The sequence below is a fragment of the Gadus chalcogrammus genome, chromosome 11, assembly GCF_026213295.1.
Source record: "Gadus chalcogrammus isolate NIFS_2021 chromosome 11, NIFS_Gcha_1.0, whole genome shotgun sequence".
In the NCBI taxonomy this organism is placed as follows: domain Eukaryota; kingdom Metazoa; phylum Chordata; class Actinopteri; order Gadiformes; family Gadidae; genus Gadus; species Gadus chalcogrammus.
Genome location: NC_079422.1, coordinates 10,974,364 through 10,986,863, shown reverse-complemented (window position 1 = coordinate 10,986,863; position 12,500 = coordinate 10,974,364).

Here is a 12,500-nt window from a genome sequence, read left to right as displayed (position 1 = left end):
TTGCATTCATAATACCAACAGTCCGACCCACTTCACACACACACACACACACACACACACACACACACACACACACACACACACACACACACACACACACACACACACACACACACACACACACACACACACACACACACACACACACACACACACACACACGTGTGGATAAGGTTTGATGTGGAATACAAAGATGTTGTTGTGCAACGAAGGAGTTTACGATTATGTGCGTCAAGAAAGGTATTGTTTGCAGTCCTTGTCACATGGTTAAGCAATAATCCAGAGGTTTGTTTCTGAGAAGGAGTAGAGAACAAAAGTCTCCTTCATGTTCACTCAAGAACGTCAAAACAAGGAACAGAAGATACCCGGAGCTTCTAGCTTTTGAAGTATCCAATCACACGCTGCCTCCTCAAAGCATGTACACGTGTCGTTGTTCGACCCATCACATTTGGTCCAAAATGCAGACAAACCAGTTGCCTGTCTGAGGTGTTGGGGGTGATGTCAGCACAACCCAGGTTTGCTCATCATGCTAAGGAAAAACTAGTTGCGAAACACAACTCGAGTTTAAAGAGCAGTAGGCCTGACTGGAATACGACAAGCTGCTCTCCATTACTATACCACCGAGTGAACGAATGATACAACAAGTTAACAAAGTACAAAAAACACGAAAGTGAGGGTTGCTCAACCCGCTAGCACGCTAATTATGTAGACAATACCCATCGCAGCCAACCATGGTTTGATTCCCACTTGTGGTCCTCCTGTTTTACATGTCAGTCCTGCTCTACTTTAACCAGCGTCTCACTCCACTGTCCTGTCCATAAAGTGACAACAAATACACAGAACGTTACTTTTAAGGCAGTGCATTTGTTGTTGGCCTGGGTTACCCCATTGGGAAGGGAACGGCCAACCCTGGCAGTGTTAAGGCCACGATGGAGAAATAATTGAGCCACAATGGACCACTGCTCTGCATGTTATACTGTTGTTGGTTTCATGTTACCATGCATACCCGCTGTTTTTCACACAGCAGTTCATCCCCAGACGTCCAGAGATGGAGCCATGGTGTGAATCAGGGCTGACACCAGGGCCTACGGCTGCGTGGCCATTACAATTAAAAGGACGCATGCTGCCGTTGATAGGAGGAGCAGGAGAGGCGGAAGAGGAGCAGGAGGAGCAGGAGGAAGGGGAGGAGGAGGAGGAGGAGGAGGCAATCTGGTTCATGACCGTCCTGCGGCTGCCTCTGCTGAGCTCAGATCAGTGTGTGTGCTTGGGTCACGACCCTGAAGAGAGGACTCTCGCACCCCACCGTCGGCCACGGGTACTCTCTGAGCGCGCCCACCCGCTCTGACCTTCCTTGTTTCTTTGCCTCTGTAGCGGTCTCTCTGCCCCTCTCCTTCACGCTCTGTCTCTCTCTGACTTTCTTGCTCCCCATCTCTTCCCTGGTTTCGGCCTCCCTCAATTGGACTCTTTCCGTCTCTCCCGATCGTTCTACGTCTCTCTCGCTCTCTCTTCCTCCCTCTCTCTCTCCCTCGCCCTACTCTCCTCAACGGATGGAGTTAAATGGTGAGTTGTTGTACTTAATGTTAGCCTGATAGCGCGGCGGCGGCTGCTACAGCTGCCCGGGGCGGACCAAGGCCGCCGGTTTAAACAGATCGCGCCATCCCTGGCCTTCCAAGGTGCAGGGTGAATAAATCTCTGGCGCTTTTTAAAGAGTAGCAATTAAATGTTTTACTGCGGCCGTCTGCTGGGGCTCTGAACCGGGACCAGCCTGCTGGCACCGTGAATGTGGGGGGGGGTGGGGGGTGGGGGTGGTCTAAAAATATATACAAATATGTGCTCTTTTTCTCTCTCTCTTATCCTCAGTTGTTGTTTAATTCAGCGCCTGTATAATGACGAGAGGTATTGATGTTCTGTGCACCCGGGAGAATGTCTGGAGTTGAATATCGACCTGGGTTATTAAAAGCCTAATCTTTCAAGCTGCAATATCTCTTCAGCGGGGTAGAAGTTAACTAAGAGCTTGCGTTCGTGGGGAGAGCTTAAAGTTCAGGAATAATATGCAGGAGTTTCTTATAACATGTCAAAATATATTTGGTTTGTGTTGCGGTAAGATTGATAGGGTTGTGATAGCGAAATGCACAATATTTTCTCAATATTAGATTTACTTTATTGATTCATGAGGGAATGTTTAATTATCTGACACAAAAAAAGAATTATGCTGAAGTAAATAACAACGATATATGGCTTTTGTAATGCCAGGGTAATGCTATTCCCCCCCCCCCGTTTTTTTTGCACTTGATAAAAAAGGTTTTCAATGAATGGATCACAATTCCAATCATGGTTGCATTGTGAGATTATTTTTTGTATTATAGGTTCAGCCTCTTGTTGGAAAGAAATGAGATGGGAACCGAAAAGCCATTCAGTCATCAATGCAGAGACAGAGATAGGGAGCAAGACAGTGAGAGAGCTAGACGGGGAAATGGGAGAAGAATGAGCAATAGAGTAACAGAAAGAATCGTAGCATATTGTTGGAAGCTATGAAACATACTTTTTAAAATGATATTCATCCATCATTCATATCTCTCTATTTACCTCCTTTGCTAATTCAGCAAACATTTAAATTGTGTTTACTTTAAAAAAGCCAGACTCTTTCATGAGCAGGAGATTTAAATAACAATCCATATTATTTGTATTTATTTGTGTTTCTTGGTAATGTACAAACACTCATGCCATGAACCGATACCCAAATCGTTACAATTAAATGTGAATCTTGTGTCTTTTCTGCAGGTAGCAGAGACACAGGCAAGTCGAACACTGACAGTTCAAGTCAACAGAACAGTGTGTGTGTGTGCGTGTGTGTGTGTGTGTGTGTGTGTGTGTGTGTGTGTGTGTGTGTGTGTGTGTGTGTGTGTGTGTGTGTGTGTGTGTGTGTGTGTGTGTGTGTGTGTGTGTGTGTGTGTGTGTGTGCGTGTGTGTGTTTGCGTGTGTGTGTGTAATAAGGTTATGAGTCACGGGAGAGGTGTTAATGACCCCAAAACTCATCAGGGCATTTTTAACCTCCCTGTGTTGTCGGCCATGTTGTTAGTGTTCCAGTCGATGACCCGCATGTGCAGCAGACAAGAACCTCACACACACAGACACACAGACACACACACACACACACACACACACACACACACACACACACACACACACACACACACACACACACACACACACACACACACACACACACACACACACACACACACACACACACACACACACCCACATACGCAAAATAATACACATGCAGAAGAACACACATGCATGTGGTACAAATGATCGAGGGAAAAAAAGCACGACACAAAGACAAACACATTGTGTGTGTGTGTGTGTGTGGGAATACACATACACGGTAGTTGCTCGGAGGCTGTGCTAAATAAGACTAATTAGGCTGTCAGAGTTAGAAGCGAGAGGGGCAGGACGCTAATTTAGCCCCCTCCACCCCCTCTCCCCCACCCTCCCGTTAAAGTGACAGCAATTACTGCCATGTTGCACGAGTCCCCAACCCAACCACCCACACACAACCAGCAACTGCACACACTCACACGATCACACACACACACACACACACACACACACACACACACACACACACACACACACACACACACACACACACACACACACACACACACACACACACACACACACACACACACACACACACACACACACACACACACACACACACAAACACCTCTTGAGGTGATACATGCACCTGCATTTACTTTTTTTCTGCTGGCTTGGATAGACAACAATAACAAACAAAAAAGTCAAGTAAAAACAGGCCCAGGTCATGAAATTTGTTACATTTGAATTTGTGTTTTCTCCTGAAGCGGGAGGGAGGAGGAAAAGGAATTTGTATTGATGAGGAGAGATCTTTGGAGTGAGGGAGGGAGGGAAGGGGGAGGGAGGGAGAGGGCCAGAGAGAGAGAGAGAGAGAGAGAGAGAGAGAGAGAGAGAGAGAGAGAGAGAGAGAGAGAGAGAGAGAGAGAGAGAGAGAGAGACAGAGAGAGAGAGAGAGAGCCAGAGAGAGAGAGAGAGAGAGAGAGAGATATACAGGTGCACAATTTGCTCCTGTAGCTTACGTTTTACATGTTTAGCTACAGGGCCCTGGAGGGCAACCTGTTTAGGAATTTCCAGCATGCCTAGCTGTTTAAAAAAGGAGAATACCAAGAGCTTAATTTCCAAAGTAATTCCCAATTTTCCCTCTCTGCAAGCAAGCGAGAAATATACTATAGCTACTGTTTGCTAGCTAAGAATAAACATCTTATTTTTTAGCATCGAGAAGAACCAGTTTTAATTAATAATTAATTATATCATATTAATGTAGAATACATTGGGTTGTTTTTTTCAAAAGGGTAATTATTTAACATTTCCACTGTGAAATATGACTAGACCTATGTTGAATATTTTGACGAGATGTGTATTGACATTAACCCAAATGTTTTCAACAATGTTCAAACCCAGAGAAATCCATAGCTGTATTCAAATCTCCTTTACCACATTTCGGGAAACAAGGGAACAGTTTTCCCGCAGAGACCTCCATCTATATATTAATGATGCAAGATATCTAACTAACTAGGATGTACTATGTGTACAGTCACATTATAACGTTACAAGCTCTATATGCTCATAAATACATTTTTTGTATGATTGTTTTGACCATGGAGGCATCACTATGCCAACCAACGATTGAATTCACCATATAGTGTTAGCCACAGCTGTATGGGTGGCACACAGAGAGAGGTTTGATTTCAAGATAGCCTTTTGAATTAGTTTAAAAGCTTAAATTGTATTAATAGGCTAATAGCACAATGCAGAAGTGTCTGCTTAAATAACTTAATAGTTGTAATATAATAGTAGTAGTAAAAGCTTTGTTTATATCTTTATACATATATATATATATATATATATATATATATATATATATATATATATATATATATATATATATATATATATAAATAAGAGAAGTGTAATTTGCCTCCTATGTTGTGGTCAGGTGTATCTGTGCAGCTAGTAATGATTATTAAAGTTTGACGACAAGTGTATTCCAGTGCAGACTTCTCCCCAGAGTACATCAGCAGACCAGGGGTCAAGGGTCAAGTCACCATAAACCCTGTCTAAATAAAATCCAATAGGTAAAAAATGCCTGTGAGCTAAGGACACTTCTGCACCAATGTGTTAACCTGTACATCTTTTCTTGCTTTAGGGAAACAATGAAGTGAAAATGTGCTCTGTATTATTACCTCTTTTCACATGGTCTTCAAAGAGAGCAGCAGTACAATTTAAAACATTATTTTCACCTTTGACCTTCATTCATGAAGCTATAAGCATTGTAACCAGTTTGAGGACACATGCAAGCACACACACACACACACACACACACACACACACACACACACACACACACACACACACACACACACACACACACACACACACACACACACACACACACACACACACACACACACACACACACACACACACACACGCGCACACCACACAGTGTATGAGTGTAACATTAGAGAGATAACTCACATATTTCTATCTCAAAAATCCTCAGCTATTGTATTTGGGGGTAAAGACAGAACCCCTTTTTTTTTATCAGAACTGTCTTCCATCCCGGCATCGGACTCTAATAGGAACATTTATATACTCAACATTGATGGCTGCAATTGGTTTAAGACAAGAATGGTGTTTAAAAGTACTGACAGGGAGATGTAATTTCTTCCTGCAAAGTTTCTTTCTTTCTGGGGGGAAAAAAGACACTATGCACCATTAGAGGAGAGAGGATATGTCACAAAGCTGCAACACCACTACTACTAGCATAAACTACTGACATGTTAACCATATAGGTGATATGTAGCGACCCAGGTTTGAGTCCGAACGGCCGTCATAGAAACATGTCATTCCGTCTCTCTTTCAACTCCTTTTCCTGTTTCTCACTCTCCTGTCGATAAAGGAATGAACAGCACATACATCATAGTAATATATATGACTATAAATATATATGACTATATTTCTGAATATATTAATATATTTGCATATATAAATATACACAATAATGCTTCGAAAGATTATTAAATAATTGTATGAATCATAAGTGAAATGATACAAGCTATGATAACGTGAAATAAAATAAAGAAAAATACAGGCTAATTCACAACTTATTGTGGACACACACAAAACACACACACACACACTTCATTATTAGCACATGAATGCATGCGACAAGTGAACGGAACACCGCTCCGATTCTACCGAGAGGGTACTCATGACGTTAGATGCTGTGAATGCTAACCGATACAGAGCTATGCCACAGCTCATTGGCCACGGTTCTTAATTGATATCAGCTGCTATCTAATTACAATCACCTGTTGTGTGGCAACAAGAAGCCTGATGGAATATTACCTCACACTTTTAAAAAGCAGTCTTTCTGCTGTTCACTTGTATCAGTGTCAGGTGTTTTATGTTGCACGTCATTCGGCTGGAAAAAGTTATGTTACATGTTGTTTCTTTATACTATATTGAAACGTACATAAAGTTTATAGCAATTGTATTATTATAATAATGTTTGTAATGTATGACTGTATTCATTGCAGCGCACCAAGCTCAAAACAAAATATGTATTATATGCATAATCTTTTGTTCTCTTTGGTTAAAGTAAAATAGCTTTAGAAAAAAAAAGTATGCAAAGATGTTGAAAACATATCAACACGATAACGTAAACTTTATTTATGTTGCACGTTTCAAGCAAACAAAGGTTGTTGCAAGATGGATTACAATCATCAGAATGTGAAGCAAAAAAAAAGTTACTGGTATTTTCTGTGCAATTACTTGGTATTCTGTGCAAAAGCCATCAGTATTAGATAATGCTAGTGTGAATTAAATAATCAAAGGAAATCACAAATAGTTTCCGCAGTTCCTTAGAGCAGGCCTGGTAAAAAAAAAAAAAGTTTTCACTCACACCTAATTAATCACTTACTAATTTGAATAATCTGCCCTTGATCAATCCCCGTGGGTAAAGGGTCTCATAATGTTTTGATCGCGCTGTCCCTGAGAATGATCTTGAAACTTGTGTTTCATTGTCAGTGGCAACTCGAAGCTAGCGATATTTTGCAAACTAAACCAGCATGTAAAGTCCCTTGGAGCACACACATGTTCTCGAACCTCGCTTCACCGAACCCAGATGTGCACACGGAGGTCCAGCAGCATGAGAACCAAACACATGTGATGCTCAAAACCCCACGGGATTTGACAAAAATAGCCAGGACAGCAATTTTCATTGCATGCAAAGGATACATCATTGGTTCCCCCCACCCCCCCCTGTAATCAACGAGCCCTCTGCTGATGAGCAATAAGGGGCGTTTACCTGAGACACTTAGATAATGGAGTGGCTTGCATTGAACAAGTGTTCACACCTGTGAGTATGCTGTGTTGTATGCCATGTGGACATAATCATCTGAAGAGCTGATCTCTGGAAAGCAGGCAGACACGTTGTTTTCATGGTCATTTCGAATGCATAAACTGTTTCGAAAAAGGGGTCAATCTTAAAGGACAGTACCGGTCCGGGTGATTGAAACACAGTAATCGCCTCTCCTGGCTTCACTTAAACATCTTTAACCGATATAGTGCGTCTTTTGGGGCAAAGAGCATTTAGCGTGAGTGCACCTGCCACAAATGCAACAAAAGCAATACAGCACTTTCGTCTTCCGCAATCAATGTGTGTCGGTAAGTACGGAGTGTGTGGACAACAAAACAGGCAACAGCCATACAAATGCTTCAAAAAATGTCTTATCACAAAGCCCAAAGCGCCTCATTGCTATTCTTTATATTCTTGCACTAACGTGAAATGCTCTTAGGCAGATCGGCCCTACAAAGTTGTTCTGACCCATTACATCGGCAACGGATGTTTGAGTCAATCCGGGAGGGACAGTGAGGACGCTGTGACCACCCAGACAGGTGTTCTCCTTTAGTGTTGAACACACCTTACCTTTACCCCTCGGTGGGTCGCTACTGTATCCAGGCGGTGCCCTCTGCCACTGGACCCCCCCCCTTTCTCCCAACGCCCAGTTACAACGCAGGGCACGTCCTCTCCCATCTCCCTCCCTCATCTCCCCCCCTCCCACACCCCTTCTCCCATACAGCAAATCCACGGTGAGTGATGCCCGCCATGCACTCCCTGTCTATCATGCAGAGATACACATGCGTCCATAAACATAAATATTAATATTTTATATATATTGGGGGTGTGCATCTCTCCTTTATAGGACGATCCGATACGTATATAGATACATGCGATACGAGATACGATTCAGGGACGATACATTTTAATATTGAACGATCCAGTGCGATTTGGCGAGATATTATTCAATCCGATATAGTTCATATAATTGTTACGATTATTTTATTTCGAGCGATATGATTGGTTTGAATAAATATTTTTATAGATGGCAGAAAATAAATAAAATAATTTTAACAATAATATTGTTTTTTTCAACCTATCAGATTGCAGAAAATAAATGAAGAAATTTGACCAATCAGATTGCTCGAAAAAAAAGATTCATACGGGGGACTCAGTCTGATGTCACCAGACTCACTGCAGAACATTCGACAGAGGATACAGGTCTCCTGTGCTTTAATGGGGTTAGAACATGTATAGATATCACAATATTAGACACTTTGAAAGGCCTCATAACACCAAGTTCTTCAAATCTGTGGTTCAGCCAAAAGATCGATGGTTGATATGATATGTGTACGGTTCACGTTAGTCCATGCATGTGAATGTGCCGTGAGTCAGAGGCAGGTGGAGTGGCTCTCTGAGCCGGGCTGCAGCAGGCCCGGCTGCTACGGAGGCGGGTCTGCCTGTAATGGGCGTCCTTGCGCATTACCTTGGGAAGACAGCGGTCCACAACAGGAGGTAATGTGCTGAGGCAAACGGGAGATTAGAGCGCCGGGGAAAATATAAAGGAAGGAACGAAGCGAGGGAGGAAGGAAGGGAGAAAGAAAGAAAGATCGAGAGGACAAAAGAACAAAGAAAGTGAGGGTCACGGAAGGATGATGAGAACGCATTGAAGACAGAAAAGACGTCAGGGTTGAACTAAACATGACCGAATAATATAAGGTGATATGAACGAAGGAAATATAGAAATAAAGAGAGTACAGTAGAATGGATATTGTGTCCCGGGAGGAGGGGGGGGGGGGGGGGGGGGGGTTGAAGAGGGAGCGACCGGTCTAATCATTATAACCAATCAAATGTTTTCATCAAATACTCGCCTCCCTCTTTTCCTCCACGAATCACATCCTGAACTTAACATGTTTTGACGGATAGATTTCATTTTCCAGCCCCCCCGCCCCGCCCCGCCCTCCCCCCCCCCCCCTCCTAATATCAGGCCACGGCCCCCGCCAGTCTCATAACATGCCACTTCCTGTCCCATCATGATTCAATAAGGCTGACACGACAGACGTGCGGTGGCTGGCCAGTCACTCAATCCCACTCCCCCCCCCCCCCCCCCCCCCACACCATCCCCATCACACCCCCACCACCCCCCCCACCCCCTCCTCAACGGGCAGATAAGAGGTGGTGATTGCACTCCGTCACTTTTGCCTTCCTGCCTGTGTGGAGGACGGAGATGGACTTGGGGTGGGGGGGGGTGGGGGGGGGGGGGGGGGGGCGGGGAGGACGGACGTCTGTTGCCTGATCAAATCAGACCTCGCAAACTACCGAGTCGTCGTCCCCCCATCTCCCACCCTCCCACCACCACCATCCCTCCATGCCCGCCGGCATTTCTTGAAGTGACATGCTACTCCTCGTCTGGGTTTGTGATGAAGACGGGTGAGGAGGCTGTGGCGGGGTGAAAATGGCGGCATTTCCTGGGCGATGGTGAACATCTCTCGCCCCCCCCCCCCCACCCCCCCCACCCCCCTACCCCTCCAGCATCTCACGATTTAGTGAGATGCTTCCAAGGGAGGGGAACGCCTACAATCCATCCAGATTTATTGTTTATCCCCCAACGTGACACACTCTCTCTACCCCAAACCCGCCTTTGCTGCGGCTACATTGCTGCTGATGAAACACTTTCAATGGTTTTATTGTGAACACATTCAATATGTTTGCGTGCTTTGTCCTTTCCGTGTGAGGATGGGTCAGCCGCCCTGCCATACATATCAACACCTCCCTCCCCCCCGCCCGACCCCACAAAATCCCCAGGAAAACCAACCATCTCCAGTCGTGACCTTTTCACCCCCCTGTTCTATGGAGGAACCACAGCCTGGCTGAGGCTAATCCCAGGGCAGCTAAGGATCTGATGTGTGTGTGGCCATGCGTGTGTGTGTGTGTAAACGTGCATGTGTGTGCCTGTGCAAATGTGTGTGTGTTTGTGTATATGTAAATGTGTGACCATGTGAGCATGTGTGCCTGTGTGGGTGATCATGTGTTTGTGTGTGTGGGTGCGTGCGTGCGTGCGTGTGTTGGCGTATGTGTGTGTACGTGTTTGTTTGTGCGTGTGTGTCTGTGTGCTTCTGTGTATGTGTGTGTGTGTGTATGTGTGTGTGTGTGTGTGTGTGTGTGTGTGTGTGTGTGTGTGTGTGTGTGTGTGTGTGTGTGTGTGTGTGTGTGTGTGTGTGTGTGTGTGTTTGTGTGTGTGTGTGTGTGTTCTAAAAGAAGGTAGACAAGGCTAACTGTACCGGACCTACTGCTGATTTAGGAGCTTCCAAAGATATCCTGCAGCACAGATAATGGCCTTTTGGGAGGGCACACACACACACCCAGACACAAACATTCAAACACACACACACACAAACTCACAAACTCACACACTCACACACACACACACACACACACACACACACACACACACACACACACACACACACACACACACACACACACACACACACACACACACACACACACTCTCTCTCTCTCTCTCTCTCTCTCTCTCACACACACACACACACACACACACACACACACACACACACACACACACACACACACACACACACACACACACACACACACACACACACACACACACACACACACACACACACACAAGAACCAACAGTGCAAGTGAACTGCTTCGGTCTATTTCTATTTGCCTCCATCATGTGACATTTTCAATTAAGCAGAGGTTGGACGAGCTAGGGGCTAACCAGTCCATTAAATACACTCACATACAGATTAGAGTTAGGCTCCAAACCCAAGGATCACATGGCCTTTTGGCCCCTTCATATCCATCCCTAGCTCGTAGTTATTACACACAAACTCAGATTATATTGGGGCCCTGGAGAAATTTACATCTGAATGATAAAATGTGTTTCCCATGGAGGCTTATCTCTGACATGCAACCGACAATCTTTCATTTAGATGTAATGTGTTTGATTACATTCATTATTCCAAACACACATGGAGTTCAAACGTTGGTCTTTTTTGTAGTTGAACCCAGAAAATAAATAGAATAATTATTTTCTAATTTTGCTCCATTTTAACAGAGCAAATCCCACCAAGTGGAGATATAACAGGCTCTGTCTGTAATCGGAGCGCTGTGTATGCTCCAGTCATTGCAGAAAGGGAACATTTGAAAACATTATCTGGCGATCCGTCATGACCCAGACGTGTGCCTTGGCGTTCACCGTTCATTGCAACTCAATTAGCCCTATTTGTACCTCCTGTGGTCCTTTTAGGCTGGTGGCCTGCAAACAAGAACATAACACAGTCACATCATAATATCAATCTAAACAAGGAAGACGAGACAAATGTGAGCAAGATAATAGCATTTCATGAATCATGCGTGGAATGATAGAAGCTATGATAACAAATGAAACGAAAAAAATCAATAGCTCTGCTCTGAAGAGCTGAGGTGCGCTGTGGAATAACAGGTCTGGGGTTTTGTTAGCTCTCTAGAGAGGTCGCACTCAGTGTTTTGGCTTAGGGTCTCGTGTGTGACCCTTCTTTTTCTAAATCTTTTGATGAGACTCTTGCTATCTTTATCTCTATCTCTCTCTCTTTCTCTTCCCCACGCTCTCTTTGTCTTACACTTGTCTCTCTTCATGACAGGCTGCCAATGTTGAGCTTATTAGTCACCTCCATATTCATAAACCGTTTGTCTGCCACCTGTTTGCCTCTGATCAACGCAACGCTTTGTTTATTTTTTTGAAGGGCAAACAGATGTACTTGTATTGGTGTTTTCCATTGAATTCACAATTCATGAACGCACCGCTGATTTGACCATCAAAGCAGATCATAAAATGTTTCGATATTCAATGTGGTGTGTGGGGGGGGGGGGGGAAGGAGGCGATAAGTCTAAATGACACATCTGCCGTAGTTCGGCTTCATCATCGCGTTTCCAACGTTTCGTACATTTCGGTAGTTGGCCATTTTTCTTCTTTTATACACTGGCTTTGAACTTCAGCGCAGCGCGTTGTGGCTGCCGTCCCTCAGCCATCCC